Source organism: Prunus mume, linkage group LG5 (genome assembly GCF_029339155.1).
Source record: "Prunus mume cultivar Tortuosa linkage group LG5, ASM2933915v1, whole genome shotgun sequence".
NCBI lineage: Eukaryota > Viridiplantae > Streptophyta > Magnoliopsida > Rosales > Rosaceae > Prunus > Prunus mume.
This window is the reverse complement of record NC_142702.1, coordinates 3,694,231-3,699,717: the sequence shown is the minus strand read 5'-3', so window position 1 is coordinate 3,699,717 and position 5,487 is coordinate 3,694,231. Positions and strand designations below refer to the sequence as shown.

At 37.3% G+C, this 5,487-nt stretch overlaps 1 pseudogene across 1 annotated transcript; it reads right to left on the bottom strand.

The window, feature by feature from the left end:
- Nucleotides 1-711: 711 nt before the first annotated feature.
- Nucleotides 712-4,926, bottom strand: LOC148916662 (serine carboxypeptidase-like 40; annotated as a pseudogene). The gene is made up of 7 exons (XR_016127335.1): nucleotides 4,428-4,926; nucleotides 3,067-3,174; nucleotides 2,713-2,988; nucleotides 1,663-1,918; nucleotides 1,348-1,564; nucleotides 1,120-1,225; nucleotides 712-1,013 (listed from the first exon to the last, which is right to left on the bottom strand). The product of XR_016127335.1 is annotated as a serine carboxypeptidase-like 40 (transcript).
- Nucleotides 4,927-5,487: the final 561 nt, after the last annotated feature.

The window sequence follows — 5,487 nt, the reverse complement described above, 5'->3', positions numbered from 1 at the left end:
CAAAACAGGTTATTCTCACCCAAGAGAAACCTATGTGACCACCAATCCTATTCAACAAAGACTTTCAACCTTATTCAACGATCCTTACAAAACCTGATACAATATGGTGTGTTTATTAAGACGCCAAACATAAAATAAAATACTATCTAATGATGAATATGAATTGTGATTCAATATGGACTCTTAGTGAGGACACCAAACATCCATTTTTATAAAGAAACAATTATCTCCTAAAATAAGTTAATTAGGAGATGAGCATGGTGGACGTCACTGTAGGAACCACTAATATTTTAACTTAAATTAATCACAATGACAATGAAAATAACTTCAACTATAAATCCTATTGTGAATGCATGATTATGTCATGATTTACATGTTGTCAAGTTTCTCATATCGGTCAAGTCATGCCTTGGAAGTATGGGATTAAATGAGTTGTGCCAAAACATCCAGTAACAATTCCTCACATACTAATTTTCAACCTATGCTAGAGTTTAGGAAATGCTAATACAATTTTCGTACTAACAAGTTTAGAAAAATAATGCGTAGAAGCTCCACTAGAACTTTGTAGCATTTATGCTCCCATTCCTTTCAAATTTTATATTTCGCAAGCCCTCTAACATCAATTTCTGACTCCGCCACTTATAGATAGTTTGGGCATTTTGGACTAACTATACAGCTTACAAGACTATCTTTAGGCGGGTAGGGGTTCAATTGAAAAGGCAATTGTTATGAACTTTTATTAATCAATGAAAATAAATTACAACTAGAAGAGCGAGAAATCAAGCGACCTTGTGTGGACTAAAAAATTAATAACAAGGTAATGACATTCTGATAGCTGTAAATATTTAAAGAAATTAGGTATATCTTGTAGTATCAGGGAGTGGTGTGCCATCAAGGAAGTGCTTGATGAGGGAAAGTCCTCTTGCAGGCTGATAGCTTGGCACTTGATGCCCTGCCCCTCTCACTGTAGCAAATGTTAGCTCTCCTTCATACACTTGTGTGTAACCACCAACCTGTTGCACAAGACAAATATATAAATAAATAAAACATCCAAAATAATTAACGCCAGTGGTTTTGAAAATCCAAAGACAATAAAAAGATGGAGAAATGAGAAGCTACCTCTCCACCAAGAAACCAAGCATGCCATTCAGTCTTTATTGGAAGATTCAGCTTTTCAATAGAATATTTTGTTGAAGTGACTGGTACCCTTGCATCTATGTCTCCACTGCACTCATTATTTCCATAAGAATGAGCTGGTATTAGCTTTAGATTTCAAATACTGAAACTCCAGAAAAGCAAATTGCAAGTTTAATATGATGATGAAGAAGAAGAGTATCAAAATTTCACCTAAAAATCCACACTCGAACATCATTAGCCAGGAACTCTTTTAAAAGGGGCAGTACGGTCGATGCACCATCGGCCCAGTTTGCGATAACATCACTGCATGGTTCCCAGTCATGTGTGAGTTTAGTGACATTGGCATGGAGAGCTTGTTGAACGTCTGGCCGGTTAAAATAAGCATAAGCATAGTACTCGCTGCACGGGTCGAATTCAATATCTGCAGCTCGGCAGTTCAACACAACAAAATGTTTTGAAAACAGCAGAAATGTTAAATATCTACATGCAATATAATTAAGGGCGTTGTTTTTAACTCACTGAAGCCTTTTTGGGTTTTGCAGTGACGGTTGGAGGAAACGCATGAGGAGGCATAGATGTTGTAAATGTCAATGTAATAGGTATCCTTAGCCGCAGCATCAGCCGCATCACTGCACTCCTTAGGCTGCTTTGTGGCATTGGGTGAAAAATCACAATATTTATTGATTTTGTTTGCAGTTTGATCCGAAATGAGGGCGTGGCTTGCTAAGTAGTCGTACATTCCTCTTGAATCAGTTTCATCGTTAATCACTGCATTTCCAATCTGCATCATGCGCCAAATAAATTTTTACTTTACCCAAGAAGGGTGACAATTAGAAGTAAAAAAAAATGGCCAAAAAAAATCGGAAAAGAAATTATTTTATAATACTACACAAACCAAACATGGGAATAAAAGAAAATGACATTAAATAATGACCCTCATTTTTTAGCGTTCCTAAAATCGACAAATGAACATCTTCCATTCTCATATTCTGATATTAGACATGAGAGTTTCATTTCGAGAACCAAACTAGAGACCTAACAATAGTGGATTTCTTACCCAATATTGTACGAGCCCGATACACACCTCCCAATATGTAGAACTTTTTTGTTTCTTTACCCAATTTATGGATTTATACTCAACCATATTCCACTTGATGCTTGCATTACACCATACAATAAGCAAATTTTATACCAACAAAAGGTAGGCAATGGGCATGATCACATGGCCCAAACCAAAGGAACCAAAGGGCCAGCCCACAGCATGTGCAACCACAGGAATCAAAAACAGAAATGATGATGACTAGACCAAGAATTATGAGAAACAAAGAGTAAAAGAGATATATGATGACAAATAGGAAAGTATTTTGCTCCACCAAATGTGGGCATTTGGCCACTTGCTAGAGGGACCAATGCAAGCATTTTCCCAAGACCTTTACAATTACAACTTTCACTAACTACCAAGAATCCAAGAATATAGTTCCAAATAGTGTCTAAATTCCAATTATTATTAGCAATAGATTTTTACTTCACAATAGAGAGAGAGAGAGAGAGAGAGAGAGAGAGAGAGAGAGTTACCATTATGCCCTTGAGGTTGATAATTGTCTTGTTAGCCCTCTTATTATGGTAAAGAATAGTATGTGCAAGTTGAGGTACATAATGCCCTGCATAGCTTTCACCAGAAATATAGAAACTCTCTGTCCTTGTATTCTGGAAATCTCTCCAACCAATTCACTAAAAACACATAATTATCTGCAGCTGTTATTCTATCCCCGCTGGCATCATAATCAGATGTCTTATTTGAGTAAGAAAATCCAACCCCGGCAGGGGACTCAAGGAACAAAACATTAGCAGCTGAAAAAAAAAAAAAGGATCAATTTCTTTAAGCTTCGAAAATCATACTTTAGTCCCTTTTAACTGTGTCAGATTTACCATAGTTCCATGAAAATCTGTTTCTGTAAAGTGTTTTTCCATCGCTGTGGATTCGGAACGGTCCAAGCTCTAGCATTGCTCCATAGCCAAGAGAAGAACATCCAGGTCCTGTGAAGACGTTAAGTCATTGCAACGTTTAAATTATAGACATACAGGTAATATAATTATTAAATTGCCATAAAACTAATAGATAATGTCACTGGATCCAATTCACAGAGCTTAATGCAAGAGGAAGTTATAGTCTTCACAGTCTCTCTCTCTCTCTCTCTCTCTCTCTCTCTCTACCAAAAAAAGTAGATTCATTATATTAATGATAAATAATTGAGCTGCATGTTATCGACCAAGACCTTTCTCAACGTTGAATTTTAAATTTTTTTGTATTTCCCTACTGAAAAATATACAGCTACAGCTTGAGCGCCGGGATATCCTCCACAGGAGTGAATTCTGGGATTTGTTATCCCAGCCATTCCGCAAATTAAAGAGGGCGGCAGGAAGCCACCTGGGGAATGTGAATGAAAGTTGAAATGTTTCTAACAATAACAAATTTAAAATAATGAGGAATGGTAATTAATTATTGTTAAAGTAAATACGAAGGAGGGCAGTTTGTCCGTCGTGCATGAATCATTAACAGCGATTGATGGATGCAAATTCTAGCGTAAATTACGATTGACAGTGATCCATGATCACAATGCGGTGGTTGCCTGACCGAAGTCATTATATAATAATTGACCCAATTGATGAATAGAACTATAGATTATTAACCCTTTGGTTAATAAGAACTATTATTTTCGGTACTATCAATAATTGATGAATACAATATTGGGCGTACAATATTCTTTTAATAGTCACCTCCAGCCAAAGAAAACTAGCAACGATCAAGCAAAGTGTGGTACACTACAAGGAGTGGTTAGAGTGGCTAGTACCAAACTGGAATCGTGAAATTTTCATTTATTTTGTTGGCATTTTAATGGGATACATATATATATATAGTAAATACCATGAGGTGCCTGGGCCTCTTGCCCGCACCTCGACTAATCTCCACTCGCGAAACTGAGCTAGCCACTGACCACTAGGTGTTGCAACTGCGGGACTCGAACTGGGAAGCAAACCCAACCGAACCCCAAAGCCTTACCCAAATGGTGGACAAATCACTGGGCCATCTTGGTGGTTTAATGGGATATATTTTCATCCCTTCAAATACCCAAAAAACTAAAAACAATAGAATTAAAGGAAAGAATGTATGCACGGACAAAGAGGAGATCACAATCAACCAGACATAATTTTCCTAGCAATGACAAATTATACCAGCATCATTGAGCTGGTGACGTTGACTACATTGCAAGAGTAGGAAAGTAATTTACCTCCATTGAGCCATAGAAGAAGACGTGAGGAATCCTTCGTCCTTCTCCGCTTCAACAAAATAGTAAAAGAGTGCACGACCTGCTTCTTTATCCACTGTAACATACCCACCATACTGAGAGAAATTCACATGGGGTTGTCCAGGCAAGCTATCAATCCTGTCCTTCTCCTTCAACCCCTCCTGAGGATGAATTTTGGCTCCATTGGCATGAAGAATTGCCTCGAATTGGCTTGTGTCGATGCCCGCACCTTCCTTCAACTTGGATTGTAAAGCTGAGCAAGTGCTTGTGATTGCTTGTTCCCAAGGATTTGAGCTATCAAGCAAGAAAGAATGAGAACTAAGAAAAGAAGTAAAAAGGCTTGTTTTGCATTTTGACAGTCATATGAATTAAGGAGAGAAAAAGAGATATATGAATTACGGAGATCAGAGGCCTTGGATTTTTGGGTTTGGATGCAAAGAAGGAATGATTGTTCTAAGAAATCTCCACGAAAGGCTATGGGAGGTCACTCAGTTTTATATGACGATAGAGGGACCAGATGGTTGTGAAGAGTTTGTATGTTCTCAGTCACCAGTCATGTTATGCCATGTGAGTTGTGTTTAGGGAGTGCTTTGGTCATTTACTAACACATGCATTTTAATTTATTAAAATGAAATGATCCAACCCGACAAACGAAACAAGCCTTAGTTAGTGCAGGGCCGGCTTCTAAGGAAATCCGCCTTCTTCACAAAATTTTTTATAACATATTTTTGGTCATGATTTGCATGGCTCCTGAAAATTTGTCCACTTCAAGATGATGAAATGACCAGAACAACAAGTTAATTCCTTCTCCATGGGACTTGAAATGGAGACCATAAAAGTTCTCTAGCTTCATTTCTTGCTCCTGTTATTTTTATTTTGTTTTTTTTATGGTAAAGTACTAACTTTTAGAACATATCCCAATGGTTATAATAACAACTTTACTAATAACGGGAGATAACATTGTTCTCAGCAATGGTTAAGTTAAGAGAGAATATGCAAAGTGACCACAAGTAGTTGTAAATCAAAAGTTGTAAAAGTCAAT